Here is a 13,073-nt window from a genome sequence, read left to right on the forward strand (position 1 = left end):
GGGGGGGGGGGAGCCCGCCTGCCTGCCACCCGTCCCCAACCACCAGGCCAGAGCTCTTGACCCAGTTGACCTGGGCCGAGGAGGCCGCCGAGTACACTGCCTGGCAGGCCTTCACCCGCGCCAAGTTGCCCGGGTCCTGGACCACGAGGAGCACATCGTTGGCGTATGCCGACAGGACCAGCTGCAGCTCCGGCTCCTGAAGCACCAACCCCGTCAACCTCCTGTGAAGGAGACAGAGGAAGGGCTCGACGTCCAGAGCGTACAGCTGGCCCGAGAGGGGGCACCCCTGTCGCACTCCCTGCCCAAAGCTGACCGGCTCGGTCAGCGTCCAGTTGAGCCTGACCAGACACTCTGCGGAAGCATACAGCACCTGGAGAAAACCCACAAACTGGGACCTGAAGCCTAACGCTCGCAGAGTGCCCAGGAGATGCCCGTGGTCCACCCTGTCGAATGCCTTCTCCTGATCCAGGGACAGGAGGGCGAACGACAGACCATCTACACCCAAGCTCCAGGAGATCCCGGACCAGATAGAGGTTATCAAAGGTGCTACGGCCCGGGACGGTGTAGGTCTGGTCTGGGTGGATCACGTCCTCCAGCACGGCCCCCAGCCGCAGCGAGATGGCCTTGGCTACGATTTTGTAGTCCGTGCTGAGGAGCGAGACGGGACGCCAATTCTGTAAATCGTGGAAGTCCCCCTTCTTTGGCAGTAAGGCGACCACAGCTCGCCTGCACGAGAGAGGGAGGACCCCGCTCTGCAAGGACTCGGCCCAGACGTTGGCCATGTCCAGGCCGAGGACGTCCCAGAACACGCGGTAGAACTCCACGGTCAGCCCGTCCATGCCTGGAGAGTTGTTGGTGGGCATGCGACGGAGGGCTTCTGAGAACTCGACCAGAGAGAGAGGCAGCTCTAGCTGGTCCCGGTTGCCCACGCTAACCGTCGGGAGCCAGTTCCAGAGCACTCTGCGAGAGGCAGGATCAGTCACATCCGGGGAGAAAAGGTGCGCGTAGAAGGTCTGGGCCCTCTCGCTCTCCTCCAGATCCGTGAGGGGGGTGCCATCTTCTGCCAGGAGGCAGGTGACCTTCTTGGCCCCCCTCCGTTTCTCCAGGGCGTAGAAGAAGCAGGAGCCGCGATCTATCTCTCGAAGGAGGCAGATGCGGGAGCGAACAAAGGTGCCCCGAGCCTGATGGTCCTCGAGGACTCAGAGCTTCTCCCACCTCTCCCAGCATGCTCCGCAAAGGGATGGATCCTCAGGGCTGGCGGGCCAGACGCCTCTCCAGCTCTAAGACCTCCCGTTCCAACTGCCCTATTGCCGCATCCCTCCGTCGGCTGGCACCCTGGGTGTAGTCACGGCAGAAGAGCCGGGCGCGGACCTTCCCCACATCCCACCACCGCCGCGCGGAGGGAAAGGCACGCCGCTGCTCTCGCCAGGCCTGCCAGAAGTCCCGGAAGGACACACGAGGCCTGCATCCTCCAGCAAGTTGTTGTTGAAGTGCCAATAGGCCGGCCCCAGCCTCTCCGCACTGAGAGAGACCGTCACGGTGACGAGGTGGTGATCTAAAAACGCTGACCTGCCCCTCCTGCCAGGCTAAGCCCACAGGGAGATTTTTCAGCCTCCCCAGTAATAAAGTCTCTGAACAAAATGCTAGAAAGGAGCAGAACCAAAGGGGCTGGGCAGGCTCCATAGGGACGCCTCTGGCTAGTGGCTGCTCCCACCCACACTCAAAGTGGCAGAGGAGGTTCCCTCTCCTTCGGTGGGAAGGTTGCTAGTGGTTAAGGCACAGGACTCAGGCTCAGGTGTTCTGGGTTTGAGTCTGCTCTGCCCAGACTCCGCTTAGCCTTGGGAAAGTCACTGCACCTCTTGTGCCCTAGAGCCCACCTGCCAAATGGGGCCAATGCTGATCCTTCTCCTGGGCTAAATCCATTCATGGCTGGGTGATGGGAGAAATGGATCCCAACATGGGGAGATTTGGGTGAATTTCTCCACAGCCGGAGAGTGGGAGCCAGCTCCACAGGGGGGATGGGAGAGAGGGGCTCAGGGTAGCTGCACACAGAGTGGGGTCAGGGCTTCAGCCTTGCAACTTCTGCCACTAAGGTGGCTGGGGCTCCCCAGCCTAGCAGGGCTCCCTGGGGCACCTGTTGCTGCTGTGGCCGGAGCCGAGCCTAGTGGGCAGGGAGCAGCGATTCACGCGGAGGCCATGGCAGAGCCATCAGCCCGAGAGGTGCGGGGCAGCCCCAGGGAAGCGGGGTGGGCTGTGCTGCTGCTGGCCCCGCACGCTCACCCGCCCTGAGGCTGTTTTCGGGGGAGGGACTCACTCAGCCCCCACAGGAGCAGGGAGAGGGGAGCAGTTGAACGGAGCCTGCCCAGCAAGCAGCTGTGCGCAGGCTGCCCCCAGGGAAAAGCTCAGCTGGACGTAGGTATCTGTGCCCTCCACAACCTGTACAGCCTGGAAGTTGTCATCTGTGCACCCCATAAACTTCCTAATCCCCCCGGGACCCATCTAGTCTGCACAGAGGTATCTATGACCTCCAGAAACCCCCTAAGCCCCCCAAGACCCTACAGCCTGGACGTAGGTATCTCTGACCCACATGAACCCCCTGAGGACTCCTTCAGCTGGGATGTAGGTATCATTACTCCCACAACCCCCTAAGCCCCCCAAGGGACCCCTACAGGCTGGACATAGGTATCTGCACCCCCCCACCTCCTAATCCCCCCCGGGACCCCTACAGCCTGAAGTTAGGTATCTGTGATATCACAACCCCCCAAAGCCCCCCAGCAACCCCTCTAGCCTGGACATAGGTATCTGTGCCACCCACGAACCCTATAAGCCCCCCAGGGACCTCTCGAGCCTGGACGTAGGTATTTGGGGCCCCCACAAACCATCTAACCCTCCCAGCAACCTCTAAAGATGGGAGATAGTTATCTCTGCCCCCCACGATCCCGTAAGGCCCACAGGGACCCCTACAGCCTGGAGATAGGTATTTGTGCACCCCAGAAACTCACTAATCCTTCCCAGGACATCTCCAACCTGGACGTAGGTAACTGAGCTCCCCACGAACCCCCTAATCCCCCCCAGGACCCCGACAGCCTGGATGTAGGGTTATGTGTGACCACAGCCCCTCTATGTCTCCCAGGAACATCTACAGCCAGGATGTTGGTATCTGTGCCCCCCATAAACCCCCTAATCCCCACAGGAACCCCTACAGCCTGGACGTAGGTAACTGTGCCCCCCATGAACCCGCAAAGCCCCCCAGGGACCTTTACAGCCAGGAGGTTGGTATCTGTGCCCCCCATAAATCTCCTAAGCCCTCCGGGACCCCTCCAGTCTGCACGTAGGTATCTGTGACCCCCAGAAACCCCCTAATGCCCCAGGAACCCCTACAGCCTGGACATAGGTATCTTTTCCCCCCTCAACCCACAATCCCCTCAGGACCCCTAGACCCTGAACGTAGGTATCTGTGTCTGCCCCGATCCCCTAAGCACCCCCATTACCCCTTTACCCTGGACATAGGTATCTGTGCCCCCACAACCCCCGTAAACGCCCCAGCGACCCCTTCAGCCTGGACATACCTATCTGTGACCCCCATGAACCCCCTAAGCCCCCAGGGATCCCTACAGCCTGGACACAGGTGTCTGAGCACCCCACGAACCCCCTAAGCTCCTCAGGACACATCCAGCCTGGATGTATCTGAGGCCACGACTACACTACGGGATAATATCGAATTTGCTAAAATCGGTTTTATAAAACTGATATTATAATTTCGATTTCATGCAGCCACACTAGGCACAGTAATTTGGCGTTGTGCGTCCATGCTCCGAGGCTGATTCCATCACACTCCATGACACCCCTAAGCCCCTCTGGGACCCCTTCAGCCTGGACGTAGGTATCTGTGCCCCCACCAAACCCTGAGACCCCCAGGGACTCCTACGGCCTGGACCTAGATATCTGTGCCCCCCATGAACCCCTAAGCCCCCCAGGACCCCTTCAGTACCTGGATGTAGGTGGAACCCTTCTGCCAGGCTGAATTGATAGCAGCAAGGACTGGGTTCAATACACAGGGGTCCCTTCCTACAGCGTAATGGAAACCAGTTCGAGCCCCCACCCAGTGACATGGGAAAATTTACATACGCACCCCCCTAGGTGCCTCAAAGAGGCAATACTCGTCCCTCTTGCAAGCATAGCACAGAAGTCTTGGAGTGTTAAGCAGAAAATGTTTAAAAACGGTGAGCATAAACAACATAGCATTAAACTGGAAACACCTCAACTAGGCCATGTGTCTTCTTTTTTCCCGGCTCTTGGTCTCACGAATCCCCAGATCCAACCCCCAGACTCCCAAAAGTCCAATACCTCAAATGTCCCAAGAGTCCAGCAACCCAAAAATCACCCACAGTCCCGCAGCCCCCGAGTTCAAGAGTCCTATCTCCAGGGTTTTCCTGCTTGTCAGCACTGGTAGAAAGGGGCCACCTTACGTGGCCCACTGCTGACTGCCACTGCCTCTCCCGTGGGATTCTGCTTCCGCCTTCCCCAACAAACTGCTCAGCATCGTCCACCACCACTCTGCTCCACCAGCTTGACCTTGATCTGCTCCAGCTGTCCCCAAAAACTGCTCTGTTCACCTCACTCCGTGGGCCCACTGCAACCATACCACAAACTGCTCCCTCTTCAGCTGCTCTGCTAACAATATAGCTTTCAGACTCTCCCACTAACTGCACAGCTCTTTTACGATTTCAGCTCAGGACCTGGAACTTCAATTCTAAGAGAATTACTTGCTATTCAACTGTTAACAGAGAAGAAGTGACATTGTGTTTTAGGTTACCCAAGAGCCCACTCCTTTGTCTAAGCGAGTGCCACTCATTGACTGGTTGAGAATCCTGTCTCAAAGCATTTCACAGTTCCTCATCCACACAATCAAGTGACACACTCACATCTCACACCCCAACAAAGAAACTGGGATCTCTCTCACCCCCAACCCAAAACCCCAAAACGGGAAAAAAGGAAAGGGAAAAAGGGGAAAAAAAGAGAGAGATCCAGTTTCTTGTCTGGGTAGTGAGATGTGAGTGTTGTCACTCTGATGTGTGGAATGAGGAACTGTGAAAATGATTTGAGCAGGGATTCTCACCATCAAATTGAGTGGCAACTCGCTAGACAATAGGGAGTGGCTCCTGGGTGAACGCAAAAACCAATTGCACCTTCTTCTCTTTTAACAGTTGAATAGCAAGCTAATTCTCTTAAAGAATTGAAGTTCCAGGTTCCTGAGCTGAAATCGTAAGAGCTGTGCTAGTTAGGGGAGAGTCTGAAGCTATATTGTGTAGCAGAGCACTGACAGAGAGGAGGCAGTTTGTGGTATGGTTGCAGTGGGCCCACGAGTGAGGTGAACAAGAGATTTTTGGGACAGCTGAGCAGATCACAGGTCAGCTCCACAGGCAGCACTGCAGGCATACCTACATCCAGGCTGTAGGGGTCTGGGGAATCTTAGGGCCTTGGGTGCACAGATACCTACCGTCCAGGCCGAGGGGGTTCCCTGGGGGGCTTAATAATTTTTAGGAGGACACAGATACCATCTCCAGGCTCTGGGGTCCCGGGGGCTTAGGGGGTCATGGGGGCACATATTCCTACATCCATGGGGCGCGGCCTTGGTAGTGGTACCAGGGGGCTTAGGTGTTAGTGGGGGCATAGATACCGCGTCCAGGCTGGCGGGATCCTGGGAGTCTTAGGACTTGTGGGGGCCCAAGATGCTATGTCCAGGCTGTAGGGGTACCAGGGGGTCTTAGGGGTTGGTGGGCACAGAATACATATGTCAGCTGTAATCGTCCCAGGGGATTAGAGGTTTCGTGAGGGGCCCAGATATCTTACGTCCAGATTGTAGATGTCCGGAGGGGGCGGTTAGAGGGTTGTGGGGTACAATACCTCTTCCAGGCTGTAGGAGTTCCCTGGGGTTAGGGGGTTTCTGAGGGTAACATATACCTACAGTGAACTGGAGTGTCGGGCTTATGGAGTCTATATGGGGCACAGTACATGTCCTGGCTGAAGGTCCGGGGGCCTTAGGGGATTGTGGGGGGCACAGATACCTATGTCCAGTGCTGCAGGGTCCCGGAGGGGCTTAGGGTCTGTCATGGAGTGTAGGGAGTCTGGCTGCCCCTCTTCCATGGGACTCACAGTGACTCTCACCAGCCAGTAAAGCAAGAAAGGTTATTGACCACGCAGGAGTGAAGGGTACAGCAAGAGCTTGGTAGGCACAACCAGGACCCCCTCAATCGAGTCCTTACTGTGGGTTCAGGAAACTTAGTTTCCCAGTGGGATCCCTGATTCCCAACCACCCAGCCAAAACCGACACTGAACTAACCCAATGCCTCCAGCCGGCCCCTTCCTGTGTCCACTTCCCGGCAAAGGTGCTGACCCTCCCCTGCCTAGCTCAGGTTACAGGCTGAGCAACTGTCCTGTCCTAAAAGTTCACCCCCTGCTCTCCCCTCCCCCACACAGACAGTCCCTACCCATCACAGTAACGCACAGAGATTTCCCGCATGGAGCAACAGTGACCACCGTGTGGCCACGCAGGGAAACGCACAGAGCATTCCGCATGGAGCAACAGTGACAGCCGTGTGGCCACGCAGGGTAATGCAGCAGAGCATTTCTCTCACAGAGGAAAGTGACACGTGTGGCCAGGCTTGGGTAATGCACAGAAGCATTCACACCTGCATAGAGGCTGTAGAGAATCCCTGGGGGCTTAGGGTCGTGGGGGCACAGATACCTGCGTTAGCTGTAAGGGGCCTGGGGTCTTTGTGGGGGCTCTGGGGGTCAAGATACTAGCCTATAGGCTAGAGGGGTCCTGGGGTCTTAGGGTTTGTGGGCATAAACAGAATGCCTCCTCTGGGCTTGTGAGTTCCCTGGGGGGCTTAGAGGTTGTGGGAGCACAGATACCTTTAATCCAGGCTAGAATGGGTCCGGAGGGAGTAGGAGGTTGTGGGGGGCACAGATACCTATGTACAAACAAGTGACTCTGTCCTGAATATCTAGTGGTGAAGTTTATGGCGAAGTGTGGAAAGAATTTCAGTGCTGATCGTGTTTGCATAGGCACAGCCACCCCGCTGACATGGCTACGGCAAGCCGGGATGATTGCCTTTGCTAGCTGTGGGTTTCTCCAGTTTATTGTTGTTGGGGTGTGAGTATGTGGATGTTGTCATCCTGATTGTGTGGATGAGGAACTCTGAAACTGCTTTGAGACAGGATTCTCACGCATCATTGCGTGGCACTCGCTAGACAAGGGAGTGGGCTTCCTGGGTGAGCAGAAACACCAAATTTGCACTTTCTTCTCTTTTAACAGTTGAACAACAGAGCTTGAAATTTTTGATTCTATTAAGAATTGAAGTCCAGTTTCTGCGCTAAATCTCTAAGAATGTGTTAGCTAGTGGGGGAGTCTGAAGCTATATGGGAGCAGAGCAGCTGACAGAGATAGGAGAATTGTGGGATAGTTGGTGTGGGCCATGCAGTGAGGTGAGGCTGAGAGTTTTGGGACAACTGGAGGCAGATTCACAAGTTGCCGGAGGACAAAGCAGCTGGTGGACGCAAGCTGAGCAAGTTTATGGGGAAGAGAAGCAGAATCCCATGGAGAGGCAGGCAGTCACAAGTGGGGGGGCCCCACCGGTAAAAACGGTGCCCCTTTCTACCCAGGCTGGGCAAGGGGAAAAACCCTGAGATAGACTCTTGAACTCGGGGCTGCAGGACTGTGGGTGCATTTTTGGGGTTACTGGACCAAGAGCAACAGGAAAAGGACACAGCCTAGCTGATGTGTTTTCCCCAGTTTATGCTATGTGTTTTATCTCACGTTATTAAACATTTTCTGCTACACCCGACTCTGTGCTTGTAGAGGGGAAATATTGCCTCTATTGAGGGCACCTAGGGGTGCGTATGTAAATTTTTCCCATGTCACTGGGTGGGGCTCGAGTCTGGTTTTGGCATTACACTGTAGGGAAGGGACCCCTATGTATTGAACGCCACTCTTGCTGCATCTATTCAGCCTGGCGAAGGGTTACACCTACGTCCAGGCTGTAGGGTCCCGGGGGCCTTAGGGGTTTGGTGGGGGGCACAAGATACCTACGTCCAGGCTGCCAGGGGTCCCGAGGGCTTAGGGGGATGTCACGAGTGTGGTGGAATCCGGCCCTGCAACCCCCTACTGGGACACACAGTGAACACTCAGCCAGTAAAAACGAGATAGGTTTTTTTGGCCACAGGAATGAAGGGATACAGCAGAGCTTTTTGGGCACAACCTGGACCCCTCATTAGTCCTTCTGGGGGTTCAGGAAACTTAGTTCCCAGTGGGATTCCCTGAATTCCAACCACCCAGCTCAAAACCAAAACTGAACTAACCCCAGCCTCCCTCCAGCCGGCCCCTTTCCTGTGTCACCTCCGCGGGCAAATGTGCTGACCCCTCGCCCTGCTAGCTCAAGTTACAGGCTGAGCACGTGACTGGTCCTAAAGTCACCCCTGCTCTCTCCCCCCACACAGACAGTCCCTACCCATCACAGTAACGCACAGAGCATTTCCCGCATGGAGCAACAGTGACACGTGTGGCCAGCAGGGTAAGCACAGAGCATTCACACCTGCGTAGAGCTGTAGAGATCCCTGGGGGCTAGGGTGTGGGGGGCACAGCTACATCCAGGCTGGAGGCATTCCAGGGGGCTTAAGGGGGTTCGTAGGTCACAGATACCTACTCAGGCATGGTCGGGACCCTGGGGAGTTAGGGGGTTGTGGGGGGCATAGGTACTTGCGTCCAGGCTGTAGAGGTCCTGGTGGGATTAGGGGCTCGTGGAGGACACCAAACCTACATCCAGGCTGGAGGGGTCCTGGGGGGGGTTCGGGTTTCATGGGTGGCACAGATACAAACGTCCGCTGAGGAGTCCCAGGGGGGCTGTGGGGGTACAGATACCTACTTCTAGGCTGGAGGGGTACTGGGGGTATAGGGGTTTTGGGGGGCACAGATACCTAGATCCAGGCTGTCGGTGTCTGGGCGATTAGGCTGTTCACTAGGGGCTCAGACATCCAGGCTGGATGTGTCCCGAGGAGCTAGGGGTTCATGGGGTGCTCAGACACCTGTGTCCTGGCTGTAGGGATCCCTAGGGCTTGGGGTTCGTGGGGGTCACAGATAGGTACGTCCAGCTGAAGGGGTCGCTGGGGCATTTATGGGGAGTGAGCACAGATACCTACGTCCAGGTAAAGGGTAACGGGGATGCTTAGGGGATTGGAGCAGACACAGATACCTACATTCAGGTCTAGGGGTCCCGAGGGGATTGGGGTTGACGGGGGAACAGATTACCTACATCCTAGCTGGAGAGGTTTGGTCGTTTAGGAGGTCGTTTGGAGTCACAGATACCTACGTCCAGGCTGTAGGGATTCCTGGGGCATTAGGGGGTTTCTGGGGTCACAGATACCTAATGAAGACTGGAGGGTCCTGGAGGGCTTAGGAGATTTATGGGGGGCACAGATACCAATGTCCTAGCTGGAGGGTCTGGGTCGTTTGGAGGTTTTTTATCACAGATACCTACGTCCAGGCTGTAGGGGTTCCTGGGCGTTAGGGGTTTCTGGGGGTCACAGATACCTACGTGAAGATGGAGGGGTCCGGAGGGCTTAGGAGATTTATGGGGGCACAGATACCAATGTCCTGGCTTGTAAAAGTCCCTGGGGGCTTTGTGGTTCGTGGGGGGCACAGATACCTACGTCCAGGCTGTAGGGTTCCCGTGGGGATTAGGGGGTTTATGGGGGCACAGATACCAACGTCCTGGCTATAGACTGTTCCTGGGGTGCATAGAGAGGCTGTGGTCGCACATAACCCTACATCAGGCTTTCGGGGTCCCGGGGGGGATTAGGGGGTTTGTGGGAGCTAAATAACTTACGTCCAGATGAGATGTCCTGGAAGGATTAGAGAGTTTCTGGGTGCACAAATACCTATCTCCAGGCTGTAGGGGTCCCTGTGGGCCTTACGGGTTTGTGGGGGCAGAGATAACTATCTCCCATCTTTAGGGTCACTGGGGAGGCTTAGATGGTTTTTTGAGGGCCCAAATACCTACGTCCAGGCTCAAGAGGTCCCTGGGGGCTTAAGGGTTCTTGGGTGGCACAGATACCTACGTCCAGGCTAGAGGGGTGGCTGGGGGCTTTGGGGTGTGTGGAGCACAGATACCTAACTTCAGGGCTATAGGGGTCCTGGAGTGCTTAGGGGTCGGGCGGGCACAGATACTATGTCAGGCTGTAGGGGTCCGAGGGATTTGGGGTTGTGGGAGCAGAAGATACCTACGTCCAAACTGGAGGCACCCTGGGAGTTTAGTTCATTTGTGGGGGTCACAGATACCTACATGCAGGCTGTAGGGGTCCTGGGGACTTAGGGTACATGGGGGCACAGATACCTATGTCCAGCCTATAGGATCCCTTGGGGGGCTTAGGAGGTTGTGGGGGTAAAGATACCTACATCCCGGATGAAAGAGTCCTCAGGGAGTTCGTGTGGGTCAGAGATACCTACGTCCAGCTGAGCTTTTCCCCTGGGGCAGCCTGCGCGCAGCTGCGATCAGCTGTTTGCTGGGCAGGCTACGCTCAACTGCTCCTCCTCCCTCCCTGTGGGCTGAGTGAGTCCCCCCCTAACAGCCTCAGGGCTCAGGGTGGGCGGGGGTGCGGGGCCAGCAGCAGCACAAGCCTGCCCTGCTTCCCTGGGGCTGCCCCGCACCTCTCGGGCTGATGGCTCTGCCATGGCCTCCGTGTGAACGCTGCCTCCTGCCGCCAGGCTCGGCTCTGGGCCACAGCAGCATCGGGTGCCCAGGGAGCCCAGCTAGGCTGGGGCTGGGGCAGTGGTAGGTTGGGGGGAGGAGAAGCTCCAGATACCGGCGGAGGCAAAGGAGTAGTCAGGATGGATCCGTTCAAGAATTGGGAGAGTATCGGTTCAGCACCTTTGCCCGGGAAGCTGGACACAGGAAGGGGCCGGCTGGAGGGAGTTGGGTTAGTTCAGTTTCGGCTTTGGGCTGGGTGGTTGGAATTCAGGGAATCCCAAACTGGGAACTAAGTTTCCTGAACCCCCAGAAGGACTCGACTGAGGGGTCCTGGTCGTGCCCAAAAGCTCTGCTGTATCCTTCATTCTTGTTGGCCAAAAAAACCTTCTGTTTTACTGGCTGGCTGAGTCACTGTGTGTCTGAGGAAGAGGGAAGCAGGGCCGGATTCTACCACACTCCATGACACCCCTAAGCCCCTCTGGGATGCCTGCAGCCTGGACGTAGGTATCTGTGCCCCCCACCAAACCCCTGAGCCCCCCAGGGACCCCTACAGCCTGGACGTAGGTGGAACCCTTCTGCCAGGCTGAACTGATAGCAGCAAGGACTGGGTTCAATACATAGGGCTCCCTTCCCTACAGCGTAATGCAAACCAGCTCGAGCCCCCACTCAGTGACATGGGAAAATTTTACATACGCACCCCCAGGTGCCTCAAAGAGGCAATACTTCCCCTCTCGCAAGCACAGAGTCTGAGTGTAGCAGAAAATGTTTAATAACACGAGATAAACAACATAGCATTAAATTGGGAAAACACCTCAACTAGACCGTGTCCTTTTCCCTGGGCTCTTGAGTCCAGCAATCCCCAAATAACCCCAAGACTCCAAAGTCCAAAACCTCAAATGTTTCAAGAGTCCAGCAACCCCAAAATCACCCACAGTCCCGCAGCGCCAGAGTTCAAGAGTCTATCTACAGGGTTTTCCCCCTGCCAGCCTGGGTAGAAAGGGGCACCTTACGGGGTCCACTGCCGACTGCCCTGCCTCTCCGTGGGATTCTGCTTCCCCCTTCCCCACGAACTGCTCAGCTCAGTCCACCAGCTGTTCTGCTCAGGTAGCTGAACTGTGATGTGCTCCAGCTGTCCCCTAAAACTGCTTGGTTCATCTCACTCCATGGGCTATTCCAACCATCCCACAAACTGCTCCTCTCCATCAACTGCTCTGCTGCACAATATAGCTTCAGACTCCCCCACTAGCTAGCACAACTCTTTAATGATTTCAGCGCAGGAACCCAGAACTTCAATTCTTAAGAGAACCCAAAATCAGCTCTGCTATTCAACTGTTAAAAGAGAAGAAGGTGCAATTGGTGTTTCTGGCTCACCCAAGGAGCCCACTCCCTTGTCTAGCGAGTGCCACTCAATTGATGGTGAGAATCCCTGTCTCAAAGCAGTTTAACAGTTCCTCATCCACACAATCAGGGTGACAACACTTCACATCTCACGCCCCAACAACAAAGAAACTGGAGATCCCACAGCTGCCAAAGCAACCATCCCAGGCTGCCGTGGCCGTGTCAGGCGGGGTAGGTGTGCCTATGCAAACATGATCAGCCCCTGAAATTCTTTTCCACACTCACCATAATTCACCACCAGATGTCACGGTACAGTTCATCCTGCTTCTGTTTACATAGGTATCTGTGCCCCTCACAACCCTCTAATCCCACCGGGACCCATCTAGCCTGGGTAAAGGTATATGTGCTCCCCACAAACCTCTAAGCCCCCCAGGGAACCCATGCCTATATGCCCCACAAACCCCCTAAGACCCACAGGACCCCTCCAGCCTGTAGGAAGGTATCTGTGACCCCCAGGGCCCCACAAAGACTCTCGGGACCCCTACAGCATGGATGTTTGTATCTGTGACCCCCACAAACCTCCTAAGCTACCCAGGGGCCCCTACAATCGGGATGTAGGTATCTGTCCCCCCTCCAACACACCTAATCCCCCCCGGGACCCCTGCAGCCTAGATGTAGGTATCTCTGACCCTACGAATCCCGTAAGCAACGACGGGATCCCTCCAGCATGGACATAGGTATCTGTGCCCCCACAACCCTCCTAAGACCCCTGAAACCCCTCCAGCCTAGATGCAGGTATCTGTGCCCCCTCCCCCAACAAAGCCCCTAGGCCATGATGGGACACCTCCAGCCTCAACATAAGTATATGAGCTCCCCACAACCCCCCAACCCCCTGGAACCCCTCCAGCCTAGCAGGTATCTGTGCCCAACATGAACCCCCTAAGGCCCCCAGGACCCCTCTTGCCTGGATGAAGGTATCTGTGCCCC

General features: G+C 56.2%; 1 protein-coding gene and 1 long non-coding RNA gene across 2 annotated transcripts in view; one reads left to right on the forward strand and one right to left on the reverse strand.

Moving 5' to 3' along the window:
* The window catches only part of LOC116823303 (uncharacterized), a 703,657-nt gene that overhangs the window by 254,220 nt on the left and 436,364 nt on the right, over window positions 1-13,073 (reverse strand). The window lies entirely within an intron of this gene.
* LOC142047449 (uncharacterized) overlaps window positions 12,537-13,073 on the forward strand; it is a 123,772-nt gene continuing 123,235 nt past the window's right edge. Inside the window, exons 1-2 of the long non-coding RNA XR_012656717.1 lie at window positions 12,537-12,881; window positions 13,002-13,060. This is a non-coding gene — a long non-coding RNA (uncharacterized LOC142047449). The remainder of the gene's footprint in view (window positions 12,882-13,001; window positions 13,061-13,073) is intronic.

Source organism: Chelonoidis abingdonii, chromosome 11 (assembly GCF_003597395.2).
Source record: "Chelonoidis abingdonii isolate Lonesome George chromosome 11, CheloAbing_2.0, whole genome shotgun sequence".
NCBI lineage: Eukaryota > Metazoa > Chordata > Testudines > Testudinidae > Chelonoidis > Chelonoidis abingdonii.